Source organism: Mirounga leonina, unplaced genomic scaffold (genome assembly GCF_011800145.1).
Source record: "Mirounga leonina isolate KUSES-001 unplaced genomic scaffold, KU_Mleo_1.0 Mir_129, whole genome shotgun sequence".
Lineage (NCBI taxonomy): Eukaryota > Metazoa > Chordata > Mammalia > Carnivora > Phocidae > Mirounga > Mirounga leonina.
Window position 1 is genome coordinate 51,480,145 of NW_023270323.1, and position 18,509 is coordinate 51,498,653.

The following is an 18,509-nucleotide window of genomic DNA, read 5'->3' on the forward strand; positions in this document are numbered from 1 at the left end:
ACTGACAAGCGTGCATGACTGATCATGCAGGGTGATGCAGATGTATACACCTTGATCACAGGCCAGAAAAGTGTTGTGACGTGCACAGACCTGACTGTGGCCCATGATGGGAGAGGAAGAGTTGCCATACTGTGGTACTGGAGCCAGAAAGGGATAATCTGAGGTCCCCGGTGCCAAGATGGGAGGTGGCATGGTAGATTAGTTGAGGATGATACCTAGGTATTGGATGGGACCTGGCTTCATACAGATCCAGCAGTCAGATGTTAGGGGTGGATTTGAGTGGTTAAGTGCTTGGTGGGAGGTATTAATCATACCTAACAGCTGCGCTATAGATGCTTGCTGGGTGTGGATGGGGGACCCAGGGATGTGCCAGGGCAAGTTATTTTCCATCTGACTCTGGGCGTTAACTGTAAGGCTTGGAGTGAACATGGACTTAATCATAAATTTGGCCATGGGGTCAGTCCCCATAAGGTGATATTGGCCTAATAGGAGAATGATTCCTGTAGCCCATGATGTGGCATTGGGTTCTAAGACTGAGAGGATGAGCAGTATACAGTGATTGTTAGGGCAAGAGGATGGGGTGGCATTGCATCACAAGGAAATCTGGATGTCACTGCGCTGTTTGAGGCGCCACCTGGTGGACCATCATTCCATTCCCAGCCAAGTTGCCACCCATGACTCACATCCCCAGGCTTGTGAGCAGAACTGAGGGTAGGTGTTTGGCTGTTGAGGCATAGGGCCCCCACAGATGTAGATATCTACCAGCCGGTAACCTAAGTGAGGGCCATGGTAGGAAGACTGTCTATGAGGTTCCCAGGAGGTATCAAGAAGCTGGCATCCATCAAAATGGAGGTTAACTTTTGGTGTGTGCCCATCCCAGGTGGAAGAAGTCAGTGGGGGTGCTGGTGTGGGATTGAGGGGGATAAGCTGGAAAGTCCATTTGTCAGTAACGGTGATGTGAGAGTTTGCCCTCCTTGCCTGGTCGGGTGAGCTAGAGGCATGAGGAGGAACAGCACACTAGGTAATAGAAGACCAGGACTGGCCAGGGCCAGGAAAACCATGGTGAAATGTGCTCAGGAGCAGACAGCAGAGGGCCAGTAAAAGTGGGATCTGTGACCTTAGGTAGAGCGAGCCATCGTGGCTAACCCATCAGCAGATGAAACCTGTGGACAAGTAAGTACAGTAATACACCCTAGGGACAACCAATAAGCAATGACAATAGTAAGCCTCTGGGGGAAAGTCCAGTCAGGAGGGGCAACAGTGTACAGTCTGACTCCCAAGATGAGGGAAATCACGCTGATGAGAGCCAGGGACCACAGTGAGCAGGTGTCCATCAGTCAGTGGGGTTTCGTCGAAGGTGAAGACTGAGTGGGTTTGTGAAGTCTGGCTGGACTCTCCACTGGCACGGCTCCTCGTCCAAATCATGAGCTTTCTTCACTCTGGAATGGTGGACCCACGGGGTGACACCTCAGACCCTGAAGGCAGTAGGGGCGGTTAGAACAACAGTATGGGGCCCTGTCCACTGTGGTTTGAGGGGATCTTTCTTCCAATCTTTGACCTAAACTGAGTCCCCTGTCTGGAAGGAGTGTACCTGAGACCCTAAGGAGATTGGGGCCCTCTCAATGGTGTACTTTTGTAATTTATTTAAGGTGGCCCCCAGGGCCTGAAGCTGCTCCTTTATCCCTTTATCTCCAACCTGATGCAAGTTTCCTGGAAAGCTTCCCAAGCACGGGGCAAGCCATCCATATATTAATTTGAATGGGGAGAAACCTGATGTCCCAGGTATGCAGCAAGCACGCAGGAGAGCTAGGGGCAGCAGATCCGGCCATGGCAGGTTTGTCTCCTGACAAAACTTTGTTAAGGTTCCCTTGAGGGTGTGATTCATTCGCTCTACTTTCCCTGAACTTTGGGGCCAGTAAGCAGTGTGGAGTCTCCAGGTGATGGTGAGAGATTTGGTCAAGACCTGTACAATGTCTGCCACAAATGCGGGTCCATTGTCCTTATGGATTGTTAATAGCAGGCTGAACTGGGGCACGATCTCCCACAAGAGGACTTTAGCTACTTCCTGGCTTTGCTCCATCCTGGTCGGGAAGGCAAGGTATACATCCAGGGTATGTGCATACTATTACTAGGAGATATCTGACCCCCCTGCTCAGCTGTGAAGTCTACCTCTAGATCTATGAAGGGGGTTGTTCCCATCTTCTGGACACCTGGCGGGGGCCGTGGTGCAGACAGAGCATTATTTGTAGCACATGTTATGCATCATTCACTCGTTGCTCGGCACAGTGTTGGCAGCTGACTGACATAGTAGTGCTTCATGAGAAGAGCCTCCAATGTAGTTTTTCCCAGATGAGTGAGTTGGTGGTGTTCCTTGACTAGATGCCCTCCGGTTGCTGTTGGAACAAAGATGCACCCGACTGGCATCATCCACCATCCCTTTTCAGTCAGAGTGGCCCCCTCAGCCATGGCCCATTCCTTTTCCTTTTTAGTGTAACTGGGTGGAGGGACTTCTTCCAAGGGTGTTAGGGCTATGGTAAGGGAAGGGGCTCTGTCCATGTCCTCACTGACTGTGGTCTTGGCTGCCTCATCTGCCAGATGACTTCCCCGTGCTATGGGGTCATCTCCTTTCTGGTGTCCCTTACAGTGCAGGATTGCTACTTCCTTTGGAAGCCAGATGGCTTCGAGGAGTCTCAGTATCTCCTCCTTGTTTTTGATAGCTTTTCCTGCTGTGGTTAGGAGACCCCTTTCCTTGTAGATGATTCCATGTATATGTACAGTAGCAAAGGTGCACTGAGAGTCAGTATAGATGTTGACTCGTTTGGCTTCACCGAGGGTGAGGGCTTGGACTAAGCCATATAATTCAGCCCACTGAGCTGACCATCCAGCTGGTAATGCCTTAGCTTCTAGGACTTCAGTGGTTGTGGTTACTGCATAACCTGCTTTCTGGGCACCCACTGCTGCCATCACTGAACAGCGTGAGCTCTGGATTCTTTATGGCTTGATCCTGCAGATCTGGATAGCACACTTAGACTTCATCAGTCACCTCAGAGCAGTCATGGTCTGGTTCCCCCTCTTCCATAGGGAGAAAATTTGCTGGATTTAATGTCCTTACTGTTCCAAGGGTGACCCTTGGGTTTTCGCAGAGGAGCCCTTAGTATTGCGCTAGCCGAGAGGTGGAAAGGAAGCGGTGTCCTTGTGCGTTCATGAGGGACACAACTGCATGAGGGAACCTGATGTTAAGTTCTTGCTCCAGGGTAAGTTTGTCCACCTCCTTGATGAGTAAGACTGTGGCTGCCAGCTCCCTGAGGCACAGTGGCCATCCTGCTGCCATGGGGTCCAGCTTTTTTGACAGGTAAGCAACTGGCCATTGCCAGGGTCCAACAGTCTGGGTGAGTACCCCGAGTGCTATTTTTTCCTTTTCATGCACAAAGATTGAAGGGTTTTTCTACATCTAGTAGGCCCCGCTGGAGCCCGCCCCAGGGTGGTCTTTATCTCTCTGAAAGCAGCTTCTGCTTCCTCAGCCCAGGCAGGGGGTTCTCGATCTGGTGCCCCTAAGAGATCATAAAGGGGTCTTGCTATTGCCGAGAACCCAGTGGTCAAGATGCGGCAGAATCCTGCAGCCCCCAGGAATTCTTGTAGTTCCCTTTCTGTCTGGGGCTGTGGCAAGGAGATGATGACCCTTTTCCTCTCTGGCCCTAGTTCTCTTTTCCCCTGGGTGAGGACAATACCAAGGTATTGGACCTGTTGTTGGCAGATTTGTGCCTTCTTCCATGAGGCTCAGTATCCCAAGTCTGACAGGAGTTGTAGGAGGGCCTTTGTGCCTTTTCTGCAGTCTTCTTGTGTGTCACTGGCAAGGAGGAGGTCATCTACATACTGGAGGAGGGTGCATCGCGTGGCCTCTCTTGGGAAGCTGGCAAGGTCCATGGCCAGCGCTTCCCCACAGAGGGTTGGTGAGTTTTTAAACCCCCGTGGGAGGCGCATCCAAGTCAGTTGCATCTGGCACCCTGTATCAGGTTCAGACCATTCAAAGGCAAATAGTGGCTGGCTCTGGGGAGCTAGGCAGAGGCAGAAGAAGGCATCCTTCAAATCTAGGCAAGTGAACCATCTGGCCGACCCTGGGATTTGGCCGAAGAGGGTGTATGGATTTGGGACCACTGGGTGCAGAGAGATGGTCACCTTGTTGATGGCCCACAGGTCCTGAACTGGTCGGTATCCCCCTCCTGGCTTCTTGACTTGCAGGAGTGGCGTATTCCAGGCTGACTGGTGTTCGACTAGAATACCTGCTTCCTTGAGTTTGGTCAGATGTTCTTGGACGCCGATCTTAGCTTCTTGTGGAAGGGGGTATTGCCTTTGCCTCTGAGGTTGGACTCCTGGGATCAGTTCAACAATAGGGGCCCAATTCCGGGCTAGTCCAGGTGGGTTGTTTTCAGCCCATACAGAAGGGAAGGCAAATCTGAATGCCGGCACGCTGTTCAGTTGGGCCTGGGCACAGAATAGCCTCCATTCTCTTCCCTTGGTGTGGTAATTGCTAGTATTAGAGGCCCCGTCTGCTCTTGCCTTGGGTTCAGTCGGAGGCTAGTGTGTCCAGTGGGCTCAAAGGTTATCTGAGCCCTAAGCTTGGAGACTCTCTCAGCCCAGGAGAGGGATGGGGCAAGCAGGCAGATAAAGGAATTCATGTTGGACCTTGTGGCCCCCGAGTTTGCACTGGCTAGCTTGGCAAAAGGGCTGTTGTATGGCCTGCATCCCGGTGGCCCCGAGGATGGTCGCAGTCCTTTTACTGAAAGGTGTTTTTTTTCTGATGTCTGGGGCAGCCTGAGCCACAAAGGTGTTTACCATCTGTTGGCTTTCCTGTGCCTCAGGGTCAAATGGAGTATATATCCTGTAGGCTTCGCATAGTCTTCTGTAGTAGTCCCCGGGGGATTCCCCTGGTTGTTGAGTGACTGAGGATACCTTAGTTATGTTCATGGGTTTCTTAGCTCCTGCCCGGATTCTCCAGAGGAGGGCCCCCTGGTACTGGTGGATATGGGCCTGTCCCTCAGTTGTGGTGAAGTCCCATGCTGGGCGCTCTTCATGTGCGACCATGTTAGTCCAGGCAGCAGGGTCGATGACTCCCTCTGGTGCGTGCTCTTCCAGGTACTGCTGTGCACCTTTCATTATTCTCCTCCTTTCCTCTGTGTTAAACAGAGGAAAGTCTTCCCAGGTTGGCTGATAGAATTGCCCCATCCCTCTCCTGGGCTGAGAGAGTCTCCAAGCTTAGGGCTCAGATAACCTTTGAGCCCACTGGACACACTAGCCTCCGACTGAACCCAAGGCAAGAGCAGACGGGGTCTCTAACACTAGCAATTACCACACCAAGGGAAGAGAATTGAGGCTATTCTGTGCCCAGGCCCAACTGAGCAGTCTGGAAGAGGGATTCTATGAGGTCTACCATAGCATGTGGTTTCTCAGAGTAGGATGGGGTATTATGTTTCCAGTTGAGGAGGTTGGTGGTGGAGAAGGGCTGATAATACATCATGGAATGGCCCGGTTGGACTATCCCATCTTCATTGTGCCTCTTGGGTTCCCATGTCTATAGTGGCATTTGGAGGGCACTTGAGCCTGGCCTGGGGCGAAGCCTGGCTGCACGTCCTGGAGAAAATGGTTCTTTTAGGCCTGGGGGCGCTGGTGGATCCTCTGGACCTAGGGGCACTGGTGAAACCAATGGTGGCAGAGTGTCTGGAGCTGAAGGGCCAGGTGTAGACCGTCTTGGGGGTACATATGGTGGGGGCAGGGTTGGTTCATCCTTGGGATCTCTGGCTAGGATTTGTGGAGACTGGGGCTTTTGCTGATTTTCTTTAGGTAGCTTGGATGAGGCAACTAAGACCCTGGCCTGTCCCTGCCTATTGTAAGCAAACCACACCCAGAGGGGAAGGGTCTGAGCAATTCCTAGCCAGGAGTCAATGTACGGAGACTGGTCAGGGTGTCCTGGTTCTCCTATTATGACTCGCCATACTCGATGAATCATAGGGATATCCAGTGTCCCTTCTGAAGGCCAGCCGACATCAAAGGTGGGCCATTCCAATTCACATAGGGTTCTCAACTTGCCAGGGTTCATCCTGACTCCTAGTCTCCTAGTCTCCCAAAAGCCCCTTCTTGAAATTTTTGATCATGGTCTCTAGAACTGTAGATTTATTCTGCCCTGACCTCATGGTGATGTCCCCGTGTGTGGTGGCACAGAGACAGACAAGGGGGGGGTGCCTCCTGAGGTGAGGAGACCAATCAGATGCCCATCTGGCCTTGTCCCAAAGGAGCTTAGGTGAGGCTTAGCTGTAGCAGTCTCAGTGTTGTGACCTACGATCAGAAACCATTATGATGCCACCATAGACTGTATGCCATTCACCATGGAATTGCAGACGGGCCCACTCAGACTCTGTAGGCTTCTGGGGACCTTAAGGGTGCCCTCCCGTGGAGTCATAGAATCAGTCCGCCTGAGTAAGCCAGGTCAGACTGCACATTCACTCACACATTCACACTCCAGAAGTTATTACATTCCCTCCCTGGGAATCCCTACCTCTGAGACCTCTAAGAGGTCTCTGGGAGGTGATCAGGCTCCCCTTCTACCCCAGTGGGGGTGGGCCTGTTTGGGTCCTGGGGCCCCAGGCCTTACCAGATTCCAATGTCGGGACCAGGTCCTCACCTGCCAAGTCTTCTAGAGGCCGGAGGGAACAGTGGAGCAGGGCCAGCCCAAGGCAACCAGATGAGAATCTGCCAAAAATTAGGCAGGGCGTGCCTTCTCTGTTATGATCCCTCATTTTGTCACTGTCCCGCCATTGCCCCCAAAACGGTGGCAACAATGGGCCACCGCAGCTGGATTTCCCGGTCAGGGAACCAAATGTTACAAAACCTGGACTAGATTACCTGACGGAAGAACCAAGTGGCACCTGGAGATCTTGGAGGATAGGAGGTTTATCTAATGCCAGCAGGCTCAGAGGAGAGTGACCTCCAAAGGTCTGAGCCCTGAGCACAAACACAGGGGGCAATTTATACACTTCTACTTCTGTATACTTGGCATTTTCGGCATGTGTGCGAAACTGGGCAGGGAGAAGAACCTGGATTGGTGCGCAGGGAGGCAGGCCAAGGACTGGGACTCTCTTGCTGGCTCAACTGGCCATCTTAGGACACAGATTTTCCTTATCATTCTAACCTTCAGATTTCATCATCGGCAATTTAGAGATGAAAAGGACCACCACTTTGTTCTAAGTAAAGCTGTTTAAGCACAAAGAACAGTGCCTGAGCAGGGAAAGAACTCATCAAGCTTTAGTTTCATTTCACTTCCGATTTGAATTGCCCATAACTATACAGGAATGTCTGCTGAATTGAGTTGACTCCTGCACTTCAAAGTCCAGGTGAGGAGAAACTTTCTCAAAGCCTTTATTGACCGAACAATGTCACAGTGATCTCTTACTTACAGCACTTATTAACCATCTCCCTGTATAGCATAATAGGTATGTAGCCCATGTGGTATTATGTATTGCCTTTTAGACAGGTGTCCTCTGATAGAGTATAAACTCTAAGTGATTATTACTACAGGTGATTATTACTCATCCTCCTGGTATCCCTGTGCTTTTCATAGAGAATTTAAATATTTCTGACAAAATGTGTTTGATTGTAGAGACAGACCTCATGGTTTTTAAATATGCCAGTCACCTACCTATATGTTTCAAATAGAAAAGATTTTCCAATTGAAACAACATATCAAAGGCTGAGTGTGTCCCTAAATCTCAAAAGGAAACTAGAGCCCATTTGAAAATTAGGTAAACTCTTTTTCTCCTGAAGCAATAAATCTATATCTCTACCAAGTATTATCTTCATGGTTCTATAATAGGGTTTCAATGTGAACTCCTTGTTGAAAAAATATCACCTGGCAAACAAATTTTAAATTATTTGCAAATGGAAAATCTCTCTGAAAGGAGCTACAATTTAAAATTTCATACATCTTCAAATAAATAATTTCAAGAGTATTCTTTCATTGATCTGGAGAAAATCTGAAGAAATACTTAAGTTTTTTTATATTTTTCTGAAAAATGTTCACAGAAGCATTAATCAAATTTTTATTTTTATTAACTCATTTCCTAGAAAATTTTCTCTCTCCTTATATCACTTCTAGTGTCATATGAAGATGGAATTTCTTCAGCTCAATGTAAGAAATAACAACATTTTAAGAATTTGACTAGATCACTATGTTTCTTGATGTACAATGACTAGTGTTTACTTAGGAAAGAAAATAATAAAAGTGAAACAAGGTGTAAGAATACAGTTTTTTAAGTGGCATCATCCTAAGAGGAAGTGAGGGGGATAATTATTTAAAAAAGTGTCTAGATTGCATGCCACTCAGAAATATATTACAAATTAACATATTAATGCATATACTGTATATAATTCTAATGTCTACATAAAAGCAGGTCTTACTATTAGTTTATACAGGGTAGTAGCATTTTCCCTAATAATTTTAGTAACCTGTGTTTTCCTTCCCTCTATAGACTTACATCATTCATTACTTAGCACTTTTTAAAAAAATTAAATATCAACAATATCAAACTTAGTAGCATTTACAAATGCAAATATTTTCTTTTTCCTTTTTTGTCCACCCTAATGGATGTCTCACCACAAACAGAAGAGCATATTCAAGCATTTACTCTGGGATTTGATTCCACTTGTCATTCTGCCCACTCCAGACATAAATAAACTGGCTGCCCGATTCAGATATTATCCTTAACAGTAAAATGATTAGTTGAAGATTACTGAAATCACACTATCAAATAAACCACACTCAATTTAGAAAACCATTAACTTGAGCATGAATTTTAAGCAGACAAAATAATATACAAATTGAATTAGAGGACATTTGCAATCTTTCTTCACTAGCGAGTTGGTAAAACTCATAGCCATGAGTGGTTAAGCAACTATTTCTGTTCTGGGTCTGTGCACTCTTCCTCTTTATCAACTGTCACTTGTGTCTGTGTTGTTCTCGGCCCTTCTTCAGGTCTGGTGATTGTCCCTATGTCAGCCTCTTGTAATTTCCTCTGTTTGAAAAGCATGGTCATTAAAGTGCAGATTTTCATCATTCGTGTCTGGCTATCTCTCCACCTCTCTGCTGCTTGTGTTATCTGTGTATATGCCAGAATCACAGATCTACAGTTTCTTCAAAGTGCTGGGTCCTCTGTGGGAATGCTTCATTCTGAAATGTGTTCTTCACCCTGGTGTTGGTTGTTTTAAGACTTCTTGTGTTTTGGAAGGATGAGAGCATCATTGGGTGCATCCTTACTGCTTCCTTTCTGTGATCCTTTATTAATTTAACACAATCACTCATTTAGCAGGTATTTATTGAGCACTTACTCTATGTCAGATGCTGCATCAGATTCTAAAATTATAGCATTGAGTCAGAGAGAAATCCTTGTTTTTCTGTCCATTCTAGAGTCAAATAAATTGACCACCCTTCATGACTTCATGAAGCTCAACTCCTACTAATAATGATAGACAATAATAATTGGATAAGTAAAATAGATGGTACAGCAAAGAATGGTGAATACTATAGAGAAAAAAAAACACAGAGAAAAGTGATTGGTAAGGCTGTGGTGGAAGGGGGGTTGCAAATGTGAAAAGAGAAGTGCGGGAAATGCCCTAGTTTTGCTGAGGTAGACAAGGCAAGATTTTTTATATTGCTAATTACTGCACTGGGTTTTTTTCTCTCTCTGTTTCATGTGATATCACCTGCTATTATGTATCAAGCAAAAAGCCATATGTTCTTCCCTGACTTGAGGAACAAGAAGGGAAAACAGCTGTAGACTCCTTTTATAACCTAGTAGCATTGCTCAGAAAGAGTGTGTTTACCACAGTGAGAAGTCACCCATGGAATCTGATTAACCACCTGCATCAAAATCATCTGGGATATCTGTTTAAAATTCAGATATATCAGCTGCATTCCTAATCTACATATCAGAATCTCTAGGAGATCTCTGAGAATGTTGTTTAACATTAGGTAAATGAGTTATAGCAACCGTAGGCCCAATCAAGAAAGGCCCTGACCTGACTTTGTACTTTAAGCAGCCTCACCCTGTGGAGTAAGGAAGGCTGGGCTCTCTGGGAAACAGTCTGAGACAGAGCTTAGTGCAGGAGGTTTGGTAGAAAGAGCAAGCCCTTGTGGCCAACAGCTGTGGAAGCAAGGGAAAGAAAGCAAGATCAGGTAGAGGGAATGCTTCAGGGTCCATGACAGCCTTAGCTGATCACAAGGGAGCTCTGGAGTTTAAATCAATATTGCCAACATGGGGACAAAATATATATACTTTATATTCCCACCTTAATCAGTCATTAATGTGGGCTGCCTGGGGAAGGACATGGCCTTGGGCAAATTGTCTGTCTGTAGGTGAGGCCATCCCAGAAGGGCTGAGAATATTCCCAGTAGCAGGGCTGCAAGTCTCTCCTTAATGGAAGATCTGCATGGTGCGTTCTCAGGTCCACTCATATGTGATAGTCCCTCCATCTCTTCCCCGTCCCACAAGCTAATAACTGTGGGGTCAAGAGGAGATGGACACCTAATGCCTTCACCATCTCCTTTTCTAGACTACACTCTGGATACCCAGGACACTGGAATTTCCTGCACAAACAATTCTCAAATCTATATACAGGGCCTGTTTTGGCCCCTTCCCCAGAGCCGACAATACCACCAATGTGTGCATCCCTACCCTAGAAGAGTGCTCAGTGTGCAGCTGTTCACAGGTGTGGACAGAGCTCACACATGCAGCCTAACATTGCTACACGCTCATGGTCAAGACCACTCACAGTGCTGAACTGGGACGGGAAGAAAATGAAGTAGGCCACCAGCCAGAAGTCCCCAACTTCTCAGTTAATACATGGACTTTCAGGTTCTCATGTAGGGATATATGTCCCAGAAGGATGCTAGAGCATACTTTATTAATAGTTTATTAGTTTGATTGATTGATAAATTTTTATTATTTAGATATATGGTATGTGCCTCTCCATTTGCACTTTTGCTCCAGTCCCTGCAAATGTAATTTGCAGGCCTGAACAAAGTAATTTTCTCTGGTGAGAGAAAAATAAAATATTTGAAATTATTTCTTTTATTTACACCCGTTAAATTATCATAGATCAGCAAGGTAAATCACTATAGTAATGGATTACTCTGAAGGAGTAATCTATTAAGTAGCAGTGTGGGGTTCTAGCTCTTTCCTACTAACTTAAAGCAAAGAAATGTTTGTATTCTAAATATTCATTATGCTGGTTTCATTTACATTGTGAACCATACTGCATGGCCGTTTGGAGGATTGTGAATATCCTATTAATATATGATTGCAGTTGCTTCCTAAGTGATTTTCCACAGAAGCTCCCCCCAAATCTGTACTTAGTTTAGTATTCCAGGGTCACTGGAACATTATTATGCTTAAGTGACAAGAGTAGAAACAGCAAGAGTGTATTTCCCCATTGAAGCCCAAGGTTTTGGATTGAGAAGATGCCACTGCCTCTGCAGAGGAGGCTCTGCTAACATGTGGTGACCTCATTTCATGTCTGTCTTCTCTTCTAAGAATTAAAATAAATGTTTTTGTTTTGCCTTGTTTTATTTATTTTTTTTTTTTTAAATCCTGGTAGTTGGGGAAATGGGTGCCTTAGTCCTGAAAGGGTGATTGGGGTACAGCCTCTACTGCATATACCTATTTATCTATCCATCCATTCATATATCCATCCACCCATCCAACCCCTCTTTTATTCACTCAACATATATTCATTGCGTAGCATGTGCTAGTTACTGTGCTGGGGTAGGGGATATACTAGAGGACAGAGCTGCTCTCATGGAGGCCACATTCCAGCAAGGGAACAGATGCTCAATTTCAGGTAGTGATAAATGCTGTGAAGCACAAAGTGAGATAAGGGGACAGAAAATGATAGAAGATGCCATTTATTTACTGTGCTCAGGGATGAGCTTTCTGCCCGGGTTCATTTTTTTTAATTTTTAATTTTTTTATCTTTGACTCTCTTCACCCACTTCTCCATAGCCTATCCCCTGCCTCTGGCAACCACACATATGTTCTATCTATGAGCTTGGTTTTTTGGTAAGTTTTTTTGTTTTGTTTCTATTTGTTTTGGGTTTTGAATTTTATATATAAGAAAGATCATATGTTATTTGTCTTTCTGTGTCTGACTTATTTCATTTAGCACAATCCACTTGAGGTTCATCAGTATTGTTGCAAATGGCAAAAATTTCATTCTTTTTATGGCTGAATGATATTCTATCGTGTGTGTGTGTGTGTGTGTGTGTGTGTGTGTATCACTTCTTTATCCATTGATGGACATTTAGATTGTTTCCATATCTTGGCTATTGTGTATAGTGCTGCTATGAACATAGGGTGCATATATCTCTTTGAGTTAATGTTTTGATTTTCTTCAGATAAATATCCAGAAATGGAATTGCTGGATCATATAGTGGTTCTATTTTTAATTTTTTAAGGAACTCAATACTGGTTTCCATAGTGGCTGTACCAGTTTACATTCCCACCAACAATGCACAAGGGTTCCCTTTTCTCCACCTTCTCACCAACACTTGTTATTTCTTCTCTTCTTGGTAATAGCCATTCTGTCAGCTGTGAAGTGATACCTCATTATGGTCTGTCTTTGCTTTTGGCATCAAATTCTTATAAAAATTCTTATAAAAATCATGACTAAATCTAATGCCAAGGAGGTTATTGCCTATGTTTTCTTCTAGGAGTTTTATAGATTCAGTTCTCATATTCAAGTCTTTAATCCATTCTGAGTTCATTTTTATGTATGGTCTAAAATAGTTTCATTGTTTTGCATGTTACTTTCCAATTTTCCCAGCACCATTTATTGAAGAGACTGTCCTTACCCCATTGTATATTCTTGGCCCCTTTGTCATAAATTAATTCACCATATATGCATGAGTTTTATCTGTGATTTTTATCATATTCCATTGATCTGTGTTTTTATGACAATAACATACTATTTTAATTACCATAGCTTCTAATAGAATTTGAAATTAGGGAGTATAATGCCCCAGCTTTATTCTTCTTTCTCAATATTGCTCTGGCTTTCAGGGTCTTTTGTGGTTTCATACAAATTTTAAGATTGTTTTGTTTTGGTGAAAAATACTATTAGAAATTTTATAGGGATTGTGTTGAATCTGTAGATTGCTTTGGGTAGTATGGATATTTTAACAATGTTAATTCTTCCAATGCATGAGCATGGAATATCTTTTTGTTTATTTGTGTCTTTATTTTTGTTCCTTAATTACTTGTGGTGTTTAGTATACAGGCATTTATTCCTTAGTTAAATTCATTCCAGGTATTATATTCTTTTTGATACAGTTGTAAGTGGGATTTTTAAAAATTACTCTTTCTAGTAGTTCGATATTGGTATGTAGAAATGCATCAGATTTCTCCGTATTGATTTGGTATCCTGCAACATTACCAAATTCATTTATTAGTTCTAGCAGTTTTTTGATGGAGTCTTTAGGGTCTTCTATATGTAATATGTCATCTGCAAATAGTGGCAGTTTCATTTCTTCCTTTCTAATTTGCCTGCCTTTTATTTATTTTTCTTGCTTAATTGCTCAGGCTAGGACTTCTAATATTATGTTGAATAAAAGCAGCAAGACTGGGCATCCTTCTTACTCTCAATCTTAGAGAAAATGCTTTCAACTTTTCACTATTGAATATGAGGTTAACTTGCCATATGTGGTTTTTATTATGTTGAGGTACCTTTTCTTTATACCACTTTGTTCAGAAAAATATGATTATTTTATCATAAATCAATGTCAAATTTTGTCAAATGCTTTTTATGCATCTATTGAGATGATCATATAATTTTTATCCTTTATTTTGTTAATGTGGTGTATCACATTGAATGAATTGTGGATGTTGAGCCATTTTTGCATCCCTGGAATAAATACCACTTGATCATTGTGTATGATTCTTTTATTATATTATTGAATTTGGTTTGCTAATATTTTGTTGACTTAATTTTATAATTCAAGGAACTTAAAAAAAAAGAACAAATGTAGCCCAAGTTTAGTAAGAGAAAAGAAATAATAAAAGATTAGCACAGACATAAACTAAATACAGACTACAAACAAAAAAAAGAGGACTCAAATAAATAAAATCAGAAATGAAAAAGAAGATATTACAACTGATACCACAGCAATACAAAGGATCATAAGAAACTACTATCGACAAATATATACCAAATTGGGCAACCTACAAGAAATAGATAAATTCCTAGAAACATGCAACCTTCCAAGACTGAATCATAAAGAAATAGAAAATCTGAACAGATTGCTTACAAGTAAGGAGCAAACAAAAGTTCAAGACCTGAGGCTTCATTGGTGAATTTTCCCAAACATTTAAAGAATACCAATTTTTCTCAAATACATCCAAAATATAGAAGAGAAGGGAACTCTTACAAATCTATTTTATGAGGCCAGCATTACTCTGGTCCCAAAATCAAACAAGCAACATCACAATAAACAAGAATTACAGGCCAGTATTCTTGATGAATATTGAAGCAAAAATCCTTATTGTATTTTTTAATGATAATGAATTGAAGTTTGTTTGATTGACTTTTTTTTTTGTTTTCCTTTTTAAATCTTGGTTTTTAAGATGAAACTTCTCATTTTAGGAGCATTAAATGCATAACATCAACCAAGTAAGAAAATAATAAAAAGAAAATTTAAATTTGGTAAAATCCCATCACCCAACCTATCCACAGTTAAGATTTAGTGACTGCTCTTGCAGACAAACATACACATGTAAAAATATAGAAATTTATGCATTTTGGGGGTGCCTGGGTTGTGCAGTTGGTTAAGCCTCTGACTCTTGGTTTCAGCTTAGGTTGTGATCTCATGGTCATGAGATTGAGCCCCACATCAGGCCCCATGCTCGACATGGAGTCTGCTTAAGATTCTCTCTCCCTCTCCTTCTGCTCTTCCACCCCTGCTCATGCTCTCTATCTCTTTTTCTAAAAAGAAAAAAATATATATATGCAATTTTTTCCAAAAAAAATGTTGTGCTATTTGTTTTTATAATTTTTTTCATTTTCATTCAAGATTCCTTTATTAAAATAAACATCCCTATACAGAAAAAAATTAGATTATCAAAGTCTGTTAAAAACAAACCAAAGCAGAGAAACAAAGAAACCTACTGGTGTTAGGGTAATAGTCATCTACCTACCTACCCCCTTCGAACAATAATCCTTTTATAAAAGTATGTTAATACTCTTCTACTCTTTTCCTTTCTTGCTTTATTGTTTTTTAAAATTTTTTATTGTTATGTTAATCGCCATACGTTACATCATTAGTTTTTAATGTAGTGTTCCATGATTCATTGTTTGTGCATAACACCCAGTGCTCCATGCAGAACATGCCCTCTTTAATACCCATCACCAGGCTAACCCATCCTCCCACCCTCCTCCCCTCTAGAACCCTCAGTTTGTTTTTCAGAGTCCATCATCTCTCATGGTTCATCTCCCCCTCCCATTCCCCCCCCTTCATTCTTCCCCTCCTGCTGTCTTCTTCTTCTTCTTTTTTTTTTTTCTTAACATATATTGCATTATTTGTTTCAGAGGTGCAGATCTGTGATTCAACAGTCTTGCACAGTTCACAGCACTCACCATAGCAAGGAAATCCAAATCAAAACCTCAATGAGATACCACCTCACACCAGTCAGGATGGCTAAAATTAACAAGTCAGGAAATGACAGATGTTGGCGGGGATGTGGAGAAAGAGGATCCCTCCTACACTGTTGGTGGGATGCAAGCTGGTGCAGCCACTCTGGAAAACAGTATGGAGGTTCCTCAAAAAGTTGAAAATAGAGCTACCCTACGACCCAGCAATTGCACTACTGGATATTTGCCCCAAAGATACAAATGTGGGGATCCAAAGGACCCCTCCAAAGCACCCCCAGTGTTTATAGCAGCAATGTCCACAATAGCCAAACTGTGGAAAGAGCCAAGATGTCCTTCAACAGATGAATGGATAAAGAAGATGTGGTGTATATATACAATGGAATATTATGCAGCCATCAAAAGGAATGAGATCTTGCCATTTGCAACGACATGGATGGAACTGGAGGGTGTTTTGCTGAGTGAAATAATCAGAGAAAGACATGTATCATATGTTTTTATAATTTTTTATTCAAAAATTTGGGCATCCTTTTGTAAACATATGTACATTATTCTTTTTGTCATATGGTATTTCATTTTATAGAGGTAGCTTTTCTTGATTTTTTTCCAAGTGCTTTAGAAAATAAGTTTTTGTGGTCACAAGTAGCATTTGCATCAATTCTAGTTAACTACATAAAGAGGAACAAAACAACTGAAAATTTGGTTTTCAAAGTGTTACAATTGGTAACATGCTGAATATTATTATTCTTTAACATTTTATTGCTTATATATATTTTAATATGAAAACAAAATTCCAGTTTATTTATAATGTATAATGTGATTTTTACATTTATTCTTTAGGGCTACTTTACTAAATGTTAAAACTTATTTTTAAGTGTAAAATTCTGGGCATTAATCTTAGGATGAAGGAAATTCCTCTTATCACATTAAATTGTAAAATGAAGACACCACTTAGACTGAAGCAAATTAAGTAATTTTCTGGTGCACTAACATTGATGCTTTATGTTTATAATGAAACAGAAAAGTTCTCATAATCAAAGATTTTGCAAGCTATTGCCCTGTCATTGGCTTAGTCAAGAAAGTACTTCATTACCTATATCACTTTTTGAGGAAAAGTAAGCTAGAATATGCTTAGATTCAGTAGAAATCCACAAATTGTAGCAACTTAGTTGAGTTTAAGCTACATGTGACTCAGGTTTTTTTTTTTTTTTTTTTTTTGCAACCCATTTATTCTTCATTATAAAAATAACTTCTCTGAAAAAAAAGTTGGATACTTAGCATGAGGTTGCATTTATCAGAAGTTTTAAGGTATTCCTGCATGGTTATACAGATTTAAATGCCACTTGTAAGTCATTTTAGCCAATCATTTATTTCAAATCGAGGGCTGTACAAATGACACCTCACTCCCCATATAAGCCCCAATTTTCTACTACTGTTCGGCAGGCCTGCATTGTCATTTGTGAGAGAAACAATTCATGAGCTCTTTAGCCAACCAGAAAGATAAAAAAATCTGTATTCATAACACTTTCACTTTATAATTCAATCCAGAGTATCCATGGACTATACTCTGAGAAACTCTCTCTAGCTTTTAGAAATAGTCTTGTAGCGGGGCGCCTGGGTGGCTCAGTTGGTTAAGCGACTGCCTTCGGCTCAGGTCATGATCCTGGAGTCCCGGGATCAAGTCCCACATCAGGCTCCCTGCTCAGCAGGGAGTCTGCTTCTCCCTCTGACCCTCCTCCCTCTCGTGCTCTCTATCTCTCATTCTCTCTCTCTCAAATAAATAAAAATAAAATCTTTATTAAAAAAAAAAAAGAAGTAGTCTTGTAGCTAATTCCCCAATAGTGCCAGGAATGCTCTCTGGATAGCATAGAATCTCTATGTCGCCATATTTCCTAGCCTTTCTATCCGTGCCTGATAGAATTGTAGCCTTGTTCTGCTCTGCATCTGTGTTGATGAAGCCCTGACACTCAGCCTAAGAGTTAATGACTTCTTTGATCCCATTACTGCTACACTGTATTCCCTGGCTGTAAAATGGAAAAAGCACCTGGATCCACAGTGGTGACATCTGTCTGACCTAGTATATCGCCACCTGCCATCTGTGATTGCCCTCAAGCCATGCCTTTTGGATGAGTTTGATGCCCACACTCTGATGCACACTGTCACTCACCATCAATTTCACCACATCAAATGCTAACCTGAATTCTGCTTAACTTTGTTTCATCCCCTGCTCATTTATTGAAATACTCATGCAGTTGAAGCAAGATATGCAACCATCTTTCCTATAATTTTTGCTTCTGCTAAGTCCCTACTGGCAAACATTACTAAACTTATCCCTGAATCCTTTCATGTTATGAAAAATATCTATGCAGTAATAAGAATAATGGATAGATTAAGTATTTTATTAAATTTAGTAATTATCTAGCTAAGAATAGGGTCCTGAAACAAAATCATGTTTGTTTGCTTATTTGTTTTGTTTATTTTGAGGAGGAACGATTTCATGAGAATCTGCCCAGAATTGGAAAATATGGGTGACTTAGTATAATTGGGTGCCTGGGCAATATGGTGGAGGCCTGGAGTCAGGGGTGTGGGAAAGAACAAATATATATGTGATGATGGGAAAAAAGAGTTGATATAATATGCAATACTAGGTATCTCTTCTTGAGCTCTTTCCCAGTATTTCTGGGAGTCTAATCAAAGCTCTGAATAAATCTGCATAAAAATCAATTGTAACCCTCTTAGTAATCTATTCTCTGCACCTGGGTGACTATTCATCCACTTCTAGAAGACTGGAATTTTATTTCATAGAGAAGGTAAAACAAAGGTAC